This window comes from Apodemus sylvaticus, chromosome 7 (genome assembly GCF_947179515.1).
Source record: "Apodemus sylvaticus chromosome 7, mApoSyl1.1, whole genome shotgun sequence".
In the NCBI taxonomy this organism is placed as follows: domain Eukaryota; kingdom Metazoa; phylum Chordata; class Mammalia; order Rodentia; family Muridae; genus Apodemus; species Apodemus sylvaticus.
In genome coordinates, this window is record NC_067478.1 from 8,864,168 (window position 1) to 8,883,353 (window position 19,186).

A 19,186-nucleotide genomic window follows, 5' to 3' on the forward strand; every position below is an offset into this window, starting at 1 on the left:
AGCCTGGAATTCTCCATCCTGCTTCTGCACTACCCCTTCATACCCCTAAACCTCCCAAGTCCGGGACCATGTCTAACAGTAATTACTTGCTTTGTTTCTTTTGTTTGGTATATGGTGTGGGTGTGGGTGTGTACATGCATGTGTATGCATGCTCACATGTGTTAGGTTTGTCTTCCTTGGATCACCCACTGCCAATAATCCAGGATTTCTCACTTGAACCTAGAGTTTGCTGACTGAGCTAGTCTAATTAGCCATCCGGCTAGGGGGTTTCCTCCTTGCCTCCACTTCCCAGCAAAGTAGGATGCTAGGGATCAGAACACCAGTCCTCATACTTTAATTCTGGAAAGAGGGTGTTGACATCTTAGTTGAAAGAATTTAGAAAAGTCCTAAGAATGTTTGATATGTTTGTGTGTGTGTGTGTGTGTGTGTGTGTGTGTGTGTGTAATTACTTGATTGGTGTATGTGTGTTTTTGTATAGCTAAGAAATCTTGAATAGCTTCTTTTGAGTTTACAGTTTCCCAGGTTGCTTTTTTGTAGTGCAGTGGCTCTCAACCTCCTGTTCATGACCCTTTTTGGGGAAGGGAGCAGCAGATGACCCTTTCACAGGAGTTTAACCTAAGACTATTAGAAAACACATTTACATTATGACTCCTAACAGTAGCAGAGTGACAGTTATGAAGAAGCAACAGAAATAATGTTATGGTTGGGGTCACCACAACATGAGGAACTGTATTAAGTCACAGCATTAGGAGGTTGAGAAACACTGCTCTAGTGTTTCTATGGTTACTAGGTTGTATCATTTTCAGTTTGTTTCCCTGATTGTTTACTGACTGTGTCAGGCTTCAGGAATATTAAGAAAGTCATTCGGAAGAGTTTCTCAAAAATCATCTTCAAGGATAAAGTTAATTCAAAGAATGATAAAAGGTCATTGGCCTTCATGTAAGAACCTGAACTTTACTGGGCTCTGAGAATTGGGTGTCTGTTAGCAAATGCTTTATGATAAATCAGGAAAGTGACTCTAGTTGGGAAGGCTTCCTTTAATAATTAATTAGCACTTAAATGAAACTTAAAAAAGCTTGCATGCATTTCTCTTTGGTGATTAGAATGATTTTGATCAGATTTGGTGGTGGTTTCTGCTATGTGTTAGCATAAAACCCCATGCTACTTGAGTAGATAAGTTTCTTTTGTGAACAAATAATGGACTGTTGTCAAATTTAATATATTATTGAATAAAAATCTGGAACTGCCTTTCTTAAAACTCAGTTGAGTCAGCTAGCATTTGAATTTTATAGTCCAAACTTTAAAACTTAAGCCAACTATCCTATGAAAAATGCTTAACATATCCCATCATCCTATATTCCATGCAGGGAATAATCCAAATGCTTTGAGGTTAGACTCCACTTGGGTAATGGTCAGTGTAAGGATAGAAGCCCTTTTGATTGCTCCTAAGATTCCTCTTGTGTGAATTCTGAAGTGGAGATACTCTCCTAAGTGTCTTTAACTGTTGTGAAGCATGCCATGTACGCTTCTTTCAGGAAAAGAACCTGAAAGTTACTCAGTATAGGCTCTATTAATAACATTATAAAACAGTCTTTTGCTAAACTTTGCTTAGGACTGTGCAGTTGAATGAACAGGCTGAAGCCACTTTTTGAAGTTTTACATCTATAAAATAAAAATAGTCAAAGAGACTAGTTCTTGGTGGTTATAAGCTTTTTTGTTTTGTTATCTGAAAATAACTTTGTAAAACATAGTTATTTCGATTTTGATGATCATTTGCCCCTGTAGTGAATGATAATTTAATGTTACCATAGAAAGCAGAAAAAAGTTCCTTTCAGTCAAGAACATCATTTGTATTCACCCTGCAGTATTTTGCACAGTATTAGGGGCATGGTGAATACTCAGTGAATATTGAAAACCTTTTGTCTCTAACTATATACCTTCTTAAAAATTAACTTTGTCTTAAACTATGTGTCTTATTTTGGTGAAACAGTCATGTAGTAAGTCTTTTGAGTTTGGCTGTAGTGTCAGAAAAGTTATATCCAGTGACCATTATAACACCACTTTCACAGGTATTTTAGTCTTAAGGACGAGGAAAGCTGCTGGAGGAGAGATGGTCCTAACTGCAGAAAAGAGTTGTGAGCATCCCTGCCAGCCGCTAGCGTTGAGGGTGAATGGCCGACTGGATGCATTAGGAAGAACGTCAAGACGAAGTGTAGTTTTAGTTGTGTGAATGTTTCTTACAAGTACAAATAACTGAGTTCCTTTTCATGTTTTAACTCATTCGTTAAGGAACATTGAGTCAGACAAGAAAAAATAGTTAATATTTACAAGCTTCCTGAATTATAAAAAGTTGCATTGTTAGTTTTCAAGATGCCGACTTTGGGAAAGATGCCATCTCAGTAAAAATGAATTTATAAGCTATAGAGTTTGAGGAATAATAGCTAAAATTATTGTATGCCTTAACACTGTTAGTATGTATGTTGGGTAGGTTTAGATTATTGATCCGTTCATCACTCTTTCTTGATTGAACTCAATGATGAGGGTAAATGACTTACAAATCCAGTAGCACTTTAGAAAGCATCAGAGTTTTGACCCATTAAACTTAGAAATTAAAGGATACTAAATAAAAATACTCATTAGAACAAGTCAATTGCTGTATTGTGAAAGAGTCTTTGCAGTGGAAATAACTTTGTGCCTAATTATTAGGTAGGTCATTGGATAATAGCTATTAGTGAATTAGTGTTAAATAAACCCAAATAGGAGGCCCTTATCCTTTTTTAAATTGTTATTTAAAGCCTAATAGAAATGATTGGTCTGTTAAGTATTCCTGTGAGTCCTCAAACTGAAAACCTGGAATTGACCTCACAGGATTTTTTTTAACTTAATAAAACTGTCTAAAAAAAAAAAAAATCCTTTATCCATCAATGTTAAAAAGAAAGTCTGTTAGTACATGTTCAAAGCCCCAAGTTTAGTCCCTGGTACAGCAAAAGGACAGCACCACCAGTAAAATCGAGTTTTGAGTGGAATTTGTTCAGTGCATTAACCAACATTTTATATTCACTGACTTTTAAAAAACTTAATATACCTGTCCATGGACCCATAATCTGGTTTCTACAACATGTTTGTTTTAGACTTTAACCAAGAGAGACTGATTTTAACATGCTACACAGCTGACATTTGAGGAGAGGCCCAGGATGATGAAGCCATGTAAGATAATGAAATGGATCTAATCTTAACATGGTTTAAAGGCCAGTCGTATGCTCAGAGTAGAGAAAAGGAGCTTGAACAACTGAATCCAGCTATTTACGATTGTTGAGTCGGTCACTTCATTAAAAGGGAGACAGCGACCCCCCCCTTAAGATAGTTATTTTGGTTGTCAAAGTAATATACAATATTGCAGTGGAAATAACTTTGTGCCTAATTATTAGGTAGGTTATTGGATAATAGCTATTAGTGAATTAGCGTTAAATAAACCCAAATAGGAGGCCCTTATCCTTTTTTAAATTGTTATTTAAAGCCTAATAGAAATGATTGGTCTGTTAAGTATTCCTGTGAGTCCTCAAACTGAAAACCTGGAATTGACCTTACTTAAAGGGTCTAATATAAACAACCTTGATACAAAAGGTTTTCCTTTTAAAATAAAACTATTTTGGGTACTTAAAATATTTATATCATTTAAGTTAATTAGTCCTATTGGGCCTGAATCACAACATATAAGGCATTGCTAATAGGTTGAGGTATATTTAAGATGTAACATGCACATTAGTGGATTGTGTGTATTCTGTATAATTATGAAACTTACTGTTGATATTGGAAACCTACCCAGCAGCTGCAGAATTGAGCACCATCTTCATATTTACCTGTTTCTTCTCTAGTCTGTTTTTCTCATTTTTCCTATTGCAACTATGAAAACATTTTTACCTTAAATTTTGTTTTGATTATATGTGTATATGTGTGTGCCAGGTGTGTGCACCTGAGTATAGGTGTCCACAGAGTCTAGGAGTAGGTGTTCAGATTCTCTGGAACTGAAATTACAGTAGTTGTGAGTTCTAGTTTTTTACTATCATGAATAATGTTAATGGTAAAACTTTTCTCATATATACATTTGTAAGTTTGGACTGATATTCTATTCCAGCTATTATAAAGATACCACCCCAAAGCTTAGTGGCACAGCAGCCAGCACTTTCACCTTCATGTGAGCCGACTAGGGAGCTGGACCAGCCTGCATTTTGAGAGTGTTATAGTTGTCTCCACAGACTGTACCGGCTGGGGCAGGAATGCCTCACAGATGCCTGAGCGTTGGTGATATGCTGGAACTTTGACCTTGCATTAATTGGAACTTGGCTCTTCCCTGTTATTACATAGACTGCCTCATTGCATTGTTCCTGGGCTCCAAAAGAGAATCCCAAGATAGGAGAAGCCGCCTGGTTGATTAAAGGCATCGAGTGGACAGCATCATTTCCAGTCTAGTTTATTGTTTAGGGAACATAGACTTACCTCAGTGTCAAAAAAGACCACTGGTACAGAGGTGCAGAATTATTTAGGAGCATCTTTACATATTCTACCACATTATATTTATTATTTTAATCTCCTGTGAATATCTTTGGCCACTTAGGTTTTTTTTATTTATTTGCTTATATTTGAAGCAGCGTCTGGCTATATAACCCAGGCTGCTTCCTCCTGTTCCAGGTTCCCAAGTGCTGGAGTTAACAGTCATATTGCTTGGTCCTAATCAGTTTTTAAAATTAGCTTCTTTGTCTTATTGATATGAGTCTTCATATATACACATTTACATATATATATACATATATATATATATACACACACACACACACACATATATATATATATATATATATATATATATATATATATATATATATTCTACACTAAATCGAGGTTAAACTTCTTGCAGGTATTTATTTCAGCTTGTGACTTACCACAATCCTGTGGTATTTATATTTTATTTCCCCAACTTTACAGATGTGCTTTAGTTAGTGTGTGTGTTAAAAGAATGTAGTCTTGAAGTCCGATAGCTTCCAAAGGTGACACTTTGTTTTAAAGAACAGCGTTTGCAAAGGTGTGCGATGAGATGTCAATCAACCTCTCTGTTATATCCTTTCTCAGCAGTGTCTAACTAATCACTCTGTGACATGTGTTAGCTGTACACTGAGGACAGGGAATACTGGAGAACTTGGTGAGAGTGACGGCTCTCGGCCCGCTACATCCAGCTCTACCTGTTCCCAGTGTCGCTCACGTTGCTGTCTCTTGGTTCCCCCTCTTGAGTCACTATCTGCCCAACTTCGCACACTTGTTTTCCTCAGCCAGGCTAGCTGCTGTCAGTCCTCTTTCTGAGTGTGCGCTCTCTCCTCACGGTATGAAGGGTTTGGCTGATACTTAAGATTTTCTTGCCTACCTCTACTTCCATACTTTATTCTAAAAATTAAGGTTCTTAAGTATTGTGCCTGAAATTCTTTCAGATTATATGAATTTGAGAAGTTTAGAGTGTATTGAAATGTTTGCCCTATGTTCTTAGAATGCTGCAGACAGGCCAATCTAAGCATGACTGAGTGTCATCAGAAGTGAGGATGCCGGAGCAGGACTAGAGTGCAGAACACAGCTTGAGGGAAGCGCAGCCACTTGTTTTCAGGCCCAAACAAATAGGAAGAGATGGAATGCACTTGGAGACACTTCCTCTCCGCTCCTAAGTCAGGAAAATTTGTATTTTCCAGAATTATTTCAATTCTGTATGTTGACGGCACCCCAGTAGGCCTAGTGCAGACATGCCACCTCACATTTCTTGGATTTAATCCCCAAATGCAGTACCACACACCTTTAATCTTTAATGCTAGCAGTAAGCCAGCAATCTGTGAATTTAGGTTAGCTTGATTGCATGGTAAGTTCCAGGCCAGTAAAGGGCTTTAACAAGGCTGAGTAATGAGACTTTGTCTCAACAAACAAACAAACAAACAAACGGAAATGCCTTCGGTGGAAGTAGAAGTTAAACATCAGAAGGGTTTTTACATGAAGTAGACACACAGCTTCGAGCTTTGATTTGAGTGCATGGTTCTTGCCATGACACACAGGTGGAAGTTGGAGGAATACTGAGCCATCTTGCCAGCCCTCTAGTTAGTTTTTTAAATGTCAGGTGTAGCCAGGTGGTAAGTGCACACGTAATGTCAGCACTTCAAAGGCTGTGGTGGGAGGGAGTATCCTAAGGTTAAGGCCAAGCTGGCCGTCAAGAGTCTCCTGGAACAGAACAAAGCGCACATCATTGTCCAGCGACCCTCCACTTCCATGGGGACTGGTGGAAATGGCAGCAGTTCAGACAGAGCCTTAAGGTTATGCATTGTTGTGAAGCTTTGCTGGGTGCTGTCACATACATCTTCTGAGTTTTGTCCACCTCACTGAGGTAGAAGAGTGTTAGTGACTTACAGGAGTGGCCAGACAGCTGCAGACTTTACACAGCTCTTCACTTTGTCCTCTGGTGTTCACCACACTAGAAGTGGGCGCTGTGTCTCAGCATGCTCTTCTGCTAAAGAAGGACTTGTATCAAATGGCCCACCTACCAGGGAGTGGAGGGAAGGGAGCATCATCCCAGGGTAAGCTGCAGCTGCTGGGCACCGATGAGTGCATTCATGGTAGGCCGCAGGGCCTGTCCGTGTCTTTTCTTTTTAGGCCTCTTCCTTCAGAGTTGACTTGAAGCTCTTTTTCATGTATCATTGGTTAATTCTTTGCTGTACTGAAGCACTACTTTGGATACCTTTCTTTGAATTTCCATATCTGAAGTTATAAACTTGATTGTTTAGGCAGTTCCTTTAGGCTGGTGCAAGTGGGTTTAAATTGCTTTTGAAGCTATAGTGAAATAAAGCAGACTTTCCAGGCTGTCCTTGGGTTTTTGATCCTGCCACTAGATGGCAGGGATAATAAAAGATGAAATGCCAGTGTTAGCGCCTGTGTCATTGGTGCTGTTCTCTAGCTCTGTTAATACTGAATTTGGGGTGCATATGAAGCCTCTCAACTAGAGGACCTACCCAACTCTGTAAGAACAGCTGTAAGACATGTAGAGTTTGTAGCAAGGTAAAGGAGAACCTTGGAAGATGAGGAAAACCTTTCATCTTTGAGGTAATTATTGGTGTTTTAAAACAGATACATTGTTGTTGTTGTTTGCATTATGTATATGTGAGGGTTCACCCCCACAGTGCATGTGTCAAGGTTATGGGACAACTTTGTAGATTCTGTTCTCTCTTTTCATATTTACCTGTGAGTGGATGTAGCATTTTGGGGATGGACCTCAGGTCACCAGGCTTATTGTCAAGTTGAGGCCAGTTGCCGAGCACCTCTCAGCTGACCATCAGGGTTCTGACCTGCCTTTCTGCGTGCACCTTGTTGAATTTGACTTCTATTTTTCTGATTGTGTTAGGCTTCCTTTAGCATCCTTTAGTGCCCCTATTTACTTTCCTATTGACTAGGTTGAATACCTATTAACATCGACATTTGAAATGGTTACATATGCAAATTCTAAAACAATCTGTATAAAATGTGGAACTTACATGACTCTGTATGTCTTGCAAAGTAAAGAGCTTGTTTGTTGCAAGCCTTGAAGAACAGGAAACTAAAGGGCAGCATATGATTATGTGATGTTATAGAAGACTTTGTCTTGGGTGGAGCTTTTAGTTGCATACTGCCTGACAATCTTGAACCCTGGGTGTAATCCCCAGCACTCTAGCACTCTCTAGCACTTGGGAGGAAGAGACAGGAGAAGTTCAAGGTCATCCTCAGCTACATAGTTTGAGGCTAACCTAGGTAGGATATATGAGATTTTTGTCTCAATAGAAAAGGAAGACTTCTTGGTCTTCTGAGCAGGCTTTCACCAGATAGTCCTTGCTGGCATGTATGAATCTTAGAAACATGCTAACATTATTATGTTACTCTTACATAAGAGAATCACTATCCTCTTTATATAAAAAGAAAGCAGAGAATGAGCTAATGAGTATATGTGATGAAGGAAGTCACTGTTTAAAAAGGGAGGTGACTGGAAAGGTATGTGTGGGAACTTTCTGGGCTAGTACTGTTTGCTCATTGCGTGAAACGTGAAGATATGTATGTGTGTATCAATGCATGAAATTTTACTCCAGTTTTTTTTAAAGTGTAGTATGTTGTATGTGCTTGTTTGTGAAGGTGGGCATCCATGTTCGTTCAGTCATAGTTCCTTGTTTGTCCTGTTCCTTTATTTATATATTTACTCGTTTATTTTGAGACTGTCTCACTGGAGAGCTCAGTGGTTGGCTGGTCACAGGTCTGGGACCCTCTCTCCAACTCAGTTCTGAAGTTACCAGTCCTGACTGAGCAGTCTCCTCAGCCCTTACTTCAGATTTCCAAAATGAAAAAAATAACATCTATATGATTAGGGTGTCTTTAACATTCAGGTGTTGCTACCTGTACTATTAATGGTCATTTGTCAGCCCTGCAGGTCAGAAAGAGCTTAAGCCTGCCTCTGTTCTCATTTACCATCGAGCACCTATGGAGAGTGTCCAGCCTCACTCAATAGGTATGATGGAAAGTAACTCAAGAGCTATAGTTTCTTAAAGCTAGTCCATATTTTATGGTCACATTTTCAAGAAAAATATTTGCTTTATTGTAGAATTTTCTGTTTACTGTTTGTGACATCTAGCATTTTTCTGTGCCAGAACTCACAAGACATGTAGTGTTAGTGTTAGCCTGCTCTGGATATGGCTTTGAGATAGTGTGAATGCTGTCTTTGTAAGCATCTAAACATCGGACTTCCCCAAATAGATGAGGCTTCATTTCCTTTCAGCAGGTAAAACTATGGACATTTTCTTCTGAGTTTCTTCTTGCTGCATCAGTGTTTTGTGAGAAGGTTGGTGTGGGGGGGGGGGTGGGCACGCACACGCCCATATTTCATTCAAGAACCAGTGAACAAAAGTGATATGAGAAAGCCACCACCCTTTAGTCATTTAACACTTTACCTAATTGCTACTGTCTTTGTTAGTTTGCCCTAATGGAAACGATAACTAATTTTAAATTTTTTTTTAATTTTTAATTTTTTTTTATTTTTGATTTTTGGATTTGGTTTTTTAGAGACGGGGTTTCTCTGTATAGCCCTGGCTGTCCTGGAACTCACTCTGTAGACCAGGCTAGCCTCGAACTCAGAAATCTGCCTGCCTCTGCCTCCCAGAGTGCTGGGATTACAGGCGTGTGCCACCACTGCCCAGCTGATAAAACTAATTTTAAATAACTAACATCTAGGCCAGAAGCTTGAAAAATGAGTTCAGTTGGATGAACCCAAACTGTCTTTTCGTGGGGACTTAGTCTCTGAAACCGGAGTGGACCAGTGCTGCTGCTGAGTCTGATTTGTGTTCTTTTATCTAATGCTACCTTTTGTGACTAGTTGAGTGTATTTTAAAACCATTTTTAAAATAGTACAACCTTATACAAACTTTTAGTGGGGGAGTCCATATCTCTATCAGTGTCTGAGGCAAGGTTAGGAACGCTGCCTGCCCTTGCCTCTGTTTGCTGTGAGGCTTATGTTGGCAGCGGCCCATTTTGCCAGCTTATGAGAAGCATAGGTAGCCCTAAGGTTGGCAAGAAATGATTCCACATTGAGCCCTTGCCTGTGATGAACACTGTCAGTGTCTCTGAGGCATTGGCTGTCTTGGCTTCCTTTCTGGTTTTAGTCTGTTTCTGACCTTGTTGGTTGTAGAGCTCCTCCGAATGGCCTTTCTGTTAAACAAGCCTGGTTTTTGTTAGAACATGCTTATTCTGTGTGGTGGGAACCTGAGCCAGAACTGAACCTGTTGGCCTTGGCATAGTCTTTCACCTTCTATGTTGGCTTTCGTGTGTGTGTGTGTGTGTGTGTGTGTGTGTGTGTGTGTGTGTGTGTGTGTACAATTCCTCTGCTCATAGATTTTCTAATAGGGCTATTTATGTCTAAGCAGGATTCTTTAGGAAAGAATCTAGGGCTCTCAAATTATAAATAAAATAAATCTCTTCCATAAAGACAACATGTTGTTTAAGGATGGGGTTCCTTCAGTTTTCATTCTACAGCCTTTGCTGCTGTGTGGGAAGTTATTTTTCTCTTCCAGAACACTAGAGTAATCCTAACGGGGAAGAGCTGAGGCATGCAGTCTGTACAGGAGAAGGTGCACCGCCCTTAGGGCGGGGCTGATGTCATAGTCCAAGTCCCTATTTGTGTAAAGCAAAGAATTAAAGCCACAGGAGGTACAATTGAAATGGTTTTTGTTTGTTTTGAGAAAAAACAAAGCAAGTCTTCACATGGATGTTATTTGTCTGTGCCTGGATAAGTTCCTGTTACCAGTCATAAGCTGTGGAACTTGACATAAGCCAAGGACAAGTCAAAGAAGGAAACTGAGAATGAGTTAAACTTGAACGATTTGTTCATATCAAAATGCATGTTTATGTATCTCGGAAGATGTTCTGTACCTTACAGGAGAAACAACAGACTTAACTTTCAACTTGCCTTTCTGCCTTCCATTGCTTCTGTCCTTCTGTCCTTTCTGCCTTCCGTTGCTTCTGTCATTCTGGATGCGGGCTGTCTTTTCTTCCCTAAACCCCTTCCTTGCCTTTCCACCCTCCCTTTGATTTGTGTTCTAATTTCTACTAAGTTTTCAATCGTGTATATTGTATATTAGGAAGATAAACTGGCATTTTTGGGTTTTGTTTTGTTTTGTTTTTTTGATCAAATAGGAATTCCTGCCAGTCATTTTCACTGTAGAGGTGTAAGCACAGAGAGCAAGCTTTTTGTGAGAATGGTCTGTGTCCTGTCCTGCTACTGTACTCTGTCCTGCTGGTGTACGCAGCACTGCAGTCATTGCTGTGCATGAGTGACAACAGACACTTTTATTATTAGCTGTTCTCCCAAAGTAGTTCTTAATACGAGGTAGTGGGAGGAGAGTTTGAGCCTTGTTGGGGAAAAGGGAAAATTGCTTTCACGCTCATGCTTATACATCCCTTCCTAAGACATCTTCCTAAGAAGAAAAGTATCTAACACAGGGGGACAGATTAGACGCCAGCTTACTGAGACTAGTTCTGTCAAGATTGACAGATGTTGTTGACCTTGGGTCCAAGTAGGGCAGAGATGGAGACACACTGCTCTGGTTTTCCTTTATGAGAGTAACGCTTGCTTATAAGAAAGCATTTATAAACTTCATATGGTCTTTAGGAGGTAGTGGTTGTCAACCATCAAGCAGGCGTGATCCAGGTTTACTAAGAACCCTGGTTACAGTAACTATTGAAGAGTTTAAATCTGAAGCAACCCAGCCATTTGCTGGACTCCTGTATTGTTTCCAAGGTAACTTAACAAAAGATTCCATGTCAACTTTTATTTCTTTTGAGTCAGAGTCTCTCTCTCTATGCAATTGTGGCTGTCCTGGAACTCACCCTGTAATCCGGGTTAGCCTCCAACTCAGAAATCTGCAGCCTCTGCCTCCTAAATGCTGGGTTTAAAGACATGTGCTGCCATCCATGCCTGGTTTCAAGTTGTATCTTAACTTTTTTTTTAAAGATTTATTTTATGTGTATGAGTGTTTAGCCTGTGTGTGTGTGTGTGTGTGTGTGTGTGTGTATGTATCATATGCATGTCTGATGCTACAGAGATCAGAAGTCATTTGTATCTTCTAAAACCAAGGTCATAGTGGTTGTGAACTGCCATGTCCTGAACCTGAACCTGGTCCTCTGCTAGAGCAACAAGTGCTATTAACTGCTGAAACTTCTCTTCAGCCCCACATCTTAAAACAATTGAGAGAACTTTATCAGTTCATATTTACATGTTTATATTATACATATCTAAACATGTATAACCAGTGTTTTTCAAATACTGTTTAGCTTTGAACCTGTTCATTAAATGATATTTGTTCAAGAACCCAATAAATAACAGAGAAATGCAGATTAAATGGAGGACATCATGTTCTGTTCAAAAGTGTATTCCAATTTGTCAGGAATGTAGCCAAAGATGAGCATTTTGGGACTCCCCAAGCCCTTTTAAATCTACTTCAGGGTAAACAGTCCCCAGAACGGGATGTGAGTGAACCTCTGCCACCGCCGCCGCACCTCCTCTTCTTTCTGCTCCTCCTCCTCTTCAGAGTCATCCTGGGATCAAGTTGAAGAATGTGGGTGTTGAGGCTAGAGCTGCCATCCCAGCTACTGTATAGCTATATGACTTTGGCCAGGTGTAAGACACTTGTGCCTTAATTCAGTTGTCTCATTCCAAGGTTTTGTTTGTATTTGTGAATGTGTGCCAGATGAGAGAATGAAAAGAATATATCATTTAGTAGCACAAGTTACAAGAACTGTTAAAGTCTTCAGACCTCATAACCACTCTCCCTCTCAGGTACTGCGGCTATAGATTGACTACCTGGGGAGAGATTGCCCCTATCTGCTTAACCTGTGGGCAAGTCTGTGGGGTATTTCCTTGATAATGATTGATAATAGACCAGCTCATTGCAGGTGATTCCATCCTGGGCAGGTGGGCCTGGGTAGTATTTAAAAGCTGAGCAAGCCATGAGGATCAAGCCAGGAAGCAGTGTTCCTTTGTGGTCTCTGCTTCACTTCCTGCCTTCAGGTTCCTGCCTTGATCGCCCTTCATGATGGACGTACAATCTGAAATAAACCCTCCTTTCCCCAAGTGACTTTTGGTTCAAATGTTTTATCACAACATTATCGAAACATTTGCAGTAGAAAGTAAGGTGACAGGTGTTGCATTTACTTACTGGTTTCTTTTCCCTCTCTGAGTAGGTGACTACTTCATTCTTAAGTGTCTTACAGATGGTGTGAGTAGAACTTTATCCTTGCTTAGAGGAGTCTGGCCTCTCTTCTAACTTTACTCATATTTTGTGGAACCTTTCTGTCTGTAATGAGCTGCTTGTGTTTGTTGTATTTAAAGCCCCAGAAAAACCGTTTTGTTTTTTTAATTTTCTTAGTACATCAAAGAAGCTTGGTATATAAATATACTTGAGAATTTTTAAAAATAATTCATTATCACTTTGTAGAAGTGTAGAGTGATTCCATTTATTCTAATGACTTCCTGGGAGTCTTGCCTCTGTAGGAGCTTGTATTTCCTGATTTTATTTTATTTTGTTAATATAAACTATAGTTAACCTAACTTCTCATTTGCTCTTAAAATAAATTAGAACCCAAGAGAGGGATTTCAGGCTTTGCCTGGTCGCATGTTGTCCCATGCAGGCCTCCTTCTGCTCCATTCCTTCTCTTGTACAATACCTTCTCTTTTACTTTTTGGGTTTCTTTGAGATAGGGTCTTCTTGTGTAGCCCAGGCTGTCCTGGGACTTACCTGCTCCTCTGAGTACCCACAGCTGTCACTCCTGGCCTTTCTGGTTTCTTACTGCCCGCATTGGTCCCAGCTGCCTGCCTCCCTGTTGAGTTCTTTTTCTTCTCTGCTCCTAATGGACTGTTCCTGCCATATGCCTGCATTAGATTTGTACTCTTGTCTTGGGTATAAAAGCTTTGTGGACTCAACTTTTTAGAGGTGAGACCGTGTTTATTTACCCATCTCCCCTGTGCTGGTGTGCTTGTTTACTGCTAAATGGTGGAGGCCCTCTGCCTAGTCATTTTATTGATTGCTTCCTACTGAGTGTCACTTTATTTTAGAGTTTTTAAAAATTTATTTTTATGAAGGCTGGTTTCTAAATTGCTGCAGTATCTGCTGTGTTTCTCAAAAAAAAAAAAAGTGCTATTCTTGGATCTGAGAATGTGATGCAGAAGTGAATAGAACTGTGAATGGTGGCCTACCCTTCACTCTAGCATTTGGAAAACAGGAAGGCAGGTCTCTCTCTGAGTTGTTGGCCAGCCTGGACTGTAGAGCAAGTTTCAGATTAACAAGAGCTACATAGCAACATACTGTTTTTAACCCACAAAGAGTGAATAGAGTATGAACTATTTACAGGCCCTTGACAATCATTTTAATTAAATGTTATGAAAAATAATAATTCTCACATCTCTCCTCAAGAACCAGGCAGTATTTGATTGATTGCATACATACATTTGGATGCTCTTTTGGAGAAGAAACATTTTAGAACAAAAGACAGCTGGCCCTGGGAAACTGGCTTTTCTTTGAGAGCTGTTTGTAGCACACTTGTGGACTAAAAGCTGCTCTGATTTACTGCGTTAGCTAAAAAATAGGTGAAAATTACTTTCTTGCTTTTCTGGCTCATATTTTACATATACCATATAATGCTAAAACAATGGTGGGATCATAGCTCAGTGGTAGAGTATTTGCCTGGTATGCTTGAGACCAAATTCCTTCCCTAGCAGATTAAGTTTAGAGTAAGGCACAAAAACTTACATTGTTAAATGCTAGGGTGCCTAGAGGAGTAAACTGTGCTGGCATTATGTACTGGCTGGTTTTGTGTGTCAACTTGACACAGTCTGGAGATCACAGAGGAAGGAGCTTCAGTTGAGGAAATGCCTCCATATGCCTCCATGAGATCCAGCTGTAAGGCATTTTTCTCAGTTAGTGATCAAGGGGGAGGGCCCATTGTGGGTGGTGCCATCCCTGGGCTGGTAGCCTTGGGTTCTATAAGAGAACAAGCTGAGCAAGCCAGGGGAAGCAAGCCAGTAAGGAACATCCCTCCATGGCCTCTGCATCAGCTCCTGCTTCCTGACCTGCTTGAGTTCCAGTCCTGACTTCCTTTGGTAATGAACAGCAGTGTGGAAAGTGTAAGCTGAATACACCCTTTCCTCCCCAACTTGCTTCTTGGTCATGATGCTCTGTGCAGGAATAGAAACCCTGACTGAGACACGTTACTTGGCTCTTGAAAGCGAAGCATGAAGTTCTTCCAGGGTACACCCAGGCACTCTAGCGCACTCACGCGCGCACGCACACACAATGAAGTGAGCCTGTAGTTCAATGTGATGTTTTGAAAGCACACATTAAAACAGGCTGGGTGGAGGGAGGCAGAATCATCAGAGAAGCTCTTAGGACACTTAGGAATCACAACTGAGTGACTGACTACTTGAAGAACAGAATAAGTTGTGTGTGTGGCAAGGTGCATGGTGAGGAAAAAATGCTCAAAAGAAGGTGATTGAGAGATACATTTTTCAGTTTATGATACTAGAAAAGAATAATCTATGGTTAAGCTAAATGCCATTTATGTTTGCTTTGGATTAGATTTGTAGTGCTGCAACTGAGAATTTGCATGAGAGAAAATAACCAAACTCTACTTAGCAGTAACACCCCAATCTGCAGGACATTTGTAGTAAGTTATAAATTTAGTGACACTTCCTGTTTAATATAACCATGAGGGAGGCAGATATTTAGTATATAGTCCCTTGACCAGGAGCCAAAAGTTTCTTAGACCCTGAAGAAACTTTAGTATCTTAATTAATGAATATTGTTTAACATCAAGAAAAACTTGTATAAAAATAAACCATTACTGTTCGCTATAATTTCTGTCGGTCCAAACTTGTATAGATTTAAGCTTGAAATTGTTTCTCCTGTTTTTTTGTTTTTTTGGTTTTTTTTTGTTTTTTTTTTTTTTTTTGATCATGAAGATTTTATTGAAAAAAAAAATACTGTTTCTAAAATTAGAAACCCAGTAGTGTTTTTCATTTTGGAACTTAATGGTTTTGTTAAGTATTTTACTTTGACTAAAACTGGTATTCACCTGTATTTTTTTTTTTTTTTTTTTTTTTTGCTTTTGTGTTTTGTAATCAAAAAGATTGGCAATTACAGGGACGCAGAAGAGAGAGAACAAGAGGGGAGTTATGAGCTCTTACTGACAGTGTTCTTAAGCCTTTCAGAATCTTTGAGTGACCTCTTTATTTTTAATGTCAGAATATTCATTATTTTCCACATTTAAAATGTAGTAAAATCAAGTGATGTTATAAGTGTTAATAAGCATATGTGGGATATTTAGTTAGTCATTGCGAAAATACCAACAGATTATTGTCAAAGTGTCAGAGTTTTTAGGTATAAAGATAGCATCAGAGATGAGATTAAATCTAAGCAAAGGTGCTCAAGATTTATAAGGTAAAAAATTGGTACAATTTGTGCAGCAGCATTCAGGAAGACCTAGGTAAATGGCGATCAGCCACATTCTTGGAGTGAATATATCCTGGTTATAAAGATGTTAATTCTTACCAAATTGATTGGAGATTAAATAGAATTTGCTGGTTATCTTGAGTAGAGCTGACAAACTTACTTTAAAATTAATATGAAAAATCTGAGGGAGTAGGAATTTGCTACATAGGGGGAGTGTCAGGCCAGTCAGGGGTACATAGTAAGACCCTCTATCAAAAAAACCAAACAGAAAAAAAAAAATTAAAAATTCCAAGAGGCAGGCCAAAAACTGCTAGTAGATGATTCTCTAGGATACCAAGATTTAATGCAAAGCAGTAGTGATGATCAATTCTAGATTTACTAAGGATTTAATGGGTAACCTTAAACTGTTAATCATGAAGCAGAAAATAAGCAATATCTTTATGATCGTGCTGTAGCAGATCATTATTTTTCTAACACTCCTCCCTTTTCCCTTGCCCCTGCACTTTTTGTATTTTCTTTGAAAAAACAAAACAAAAAGATAAATTTGGGTTTATGCAAAGAGACCATGCTGTTTAAAAAAATACCATGGGGGAAGAGACTGGAGAGAGAGCTCAGTAATTAAGAGTGGATGTTGCTCATGTAGGAGGTCTGGGTTCAGTTCTCCGCAACCACATCAGGTTGCTCACAACTGCTTGTAGTTCCAGTTCCTGCAAATCTGACACACTCTGGCCTCCATGGGCGCCTGTGTGTACATGATGCACGTAAATAAGAAACTAAGTATTTTAAAAACTATCACTGGGTTGGTAAGAAGATGGCTCAGAGAGTAAGGACTCTTGCTGCAGAGATGACCTGCTTTCAGTCTTGGGCTCCACATGGTGGAGGGGGAGAAGGACGCCTGCAGGTGGTTCTCTTTTGAACAGCACCAGCTCACCTCTGAAAAACACTGTAATTTAAAACACTACTGGCAGAATGTAAAAAGAAGCCACAGGATGAGAGTTGATTTACAAAACTGACAAAAGAATAGTGCTCAAGACATGAAAAGATTTATTCAAATACAGACTGATGTAATGAGCTTGAACACAAGATATTTCTCAGAGTTGCCTTCTGCTAGCATTACATTTTGACACTGAACTAAGACCAGCACTTGCGCTCCCATTTCTATTCAAGGTTTCAGTCCTCACCAAGTGTTCAGTAGACTCTTAATGCCTTGCTTTCCTTCAGGTTGGGGCATTAGAAATTACAGCTAAAATGACGTCACTTTGGAGAGACTGTTTAGTGCTGTGGTTATGTGACTGACAGAATGCCTTTCCTGTGTTCTCCATCCTGAACTGCACTTATGCAGCGTGTGAGCAGGGCAAACACTCCAAAGAAAGTACATGTGTCCCTTAGAATGCGCCAAGGATGTGGCTTGTGTTAGCCAGGCTAACAGGATATATCAGCAGTGCCCCGGGGGCCACAAGAGTGGATAGCACTGGGACAGTGGGGACCATGGTGAGTCTGCAGGACTGAAGATCAAGTATGGAAAGTAGGGAGCTTGCCTGGTGTTAGGACTAGGCAGTATGTGAGAGCTTCCACCGCTCTGGGAGAAGTGGATGTACAGAGAGAAAGCCTGAGGAGTCTGTGGAGAGACATGTGGTGGTGCCCAATTGGAAGGCTGACAGGACTCCTGCAAGCTGACCAGGTGGTAGTCATTAGGATATTTTAAGATGGGAGGGGTACCTAGGCTCTGAAAGCAGATGCTGTATATGTGTTTGGCTTGGGATGGTGTCTCAGGTGTCCTGTCATTGGTTTGATTGAATATTGAGTTTGGGGTACCTTTGTGACATTCAGAGAGGAAACATAGCTAAAGACAGATAAGACTGGTTTAGAAATGAGAAGGAAGGTCCAATCAGGGAGATAAGATTGCATCATGGGCTCAGAACCTGGGTCTGACTCAGTTCTTGGAATATGTTAGAGTGAGTTCCTGACCATCTTCAGGAGAAGATGCTGCCTGTAGAGAGAGAAGAGCAGTGCAGAGCTGGGCTCTAAAGCTTGCCCAAGGAAGGGAGGCCACTGCTTATGGAAAGGGAAAGTGCCCCGAGGGCAGCCGTAGTGGTGAACGGAATGGCAGGCTTCTGGTTTGTAAGGCATGTTGTTTATAATCATTAATTGAAGATATTGTTTTGTTTTTCAAAAATAAACGTTGAAAGTTTCAGCCTTGATTCTTACTGTGATACTGGCTATTTGATTCAGTATTTTCCTAAGGTTGGGAGGTTGCTCTACTTTTCCAGGGTGCTGTTTTCCTGGCTGAGTTGTTGCTTCTAACTGCATCTGGGCTCTGCCGCACAGTGAGCTCTCTTTGTCTGCAGTAGTTTAGGTGTCTGGGACTCGTTCTTGAAGATATTTCTGTGGGGTGGAGATTCCCGAGTGGCACCAAGGACAGTCTTTTGACTGTTTGATCTTAAGACTCCCCTTCTGGAGAGTGTGGCCAGGCGGCTGGGACAGAGCGGGCTTTCCTGCCAGTGTTCCCTGTGGCACCTTCTGAGGTTCAGGTGAAAGAGCTGGAGAAGCGAGCTTCAGGCTAGGCTTTCAAGCTGATCATCAGCCCTCGGTCAAAAGAATCTGTCCCTGATTTCCTCCTTTCACCCCCAAAGAAGAAGGATCTTTCCCTGGAGGAAATCCAGAAGAAAGAAGCTGCAGCAGAAAGATGCAAGTCTCTTGAAGCGAAAGTCTTGATGCCGCTTGCTGAGAAATGGGAGCATGACAAAGAAGTGCTCCAGAAAGCCGGCGAGGAGAACAACTTCAGCGAAATGACCAAGGAGAAACTGACCTACAAAATGGAGACTAACAAAGAGAACCATGAGGAACAGATGGCCGCCAAGCTGGAGTGTTTGGGAGAGAGGAGGTGCAGAAGAAGAAAGACTCCAGAGACCCTGCGGATGAGACCGGGGCTGAGTTGTTCGGAGAACCGACTTCTCCGCGATCTCTTCCTAAATATCCAAAGACTGCACTGGCCAGCGTCATTTACTTTTTCCCTCCTGACAGCTATTCTAGAAGCTGACGTAGGACCGTGTAGGTAGATCCAGACCATAGGTGTTTTGGGGGCTCAAGGGGAGAAACTGAAAGCATTTTACTCTTTTTTTAAAGTGTTGGTCTTTTTTTTTTTTTTT

The 19,186-nt window shown here is 40.3% G+C and overlaps 1 protein-coding gene and 1 pseudogene across 1 annotated transcript in view; both read left to right on the forward strand.

The window, feature by feature from the left end:
• The window catches only part of Stt3b (STT3 oligosaccharyltransferase complex catalytic subunit B), a 64,622-nt gene that overhangs the window by 9,033 nt on the left and 36,403 nt on the right, over window positions 1-19,186 (forward strand). The window lies entirely within an intron of this gene.
• LOC127689479 (stathmin-like) lies at window positions 14,822-19,124 on the forward strand (annotated as a pseudogene).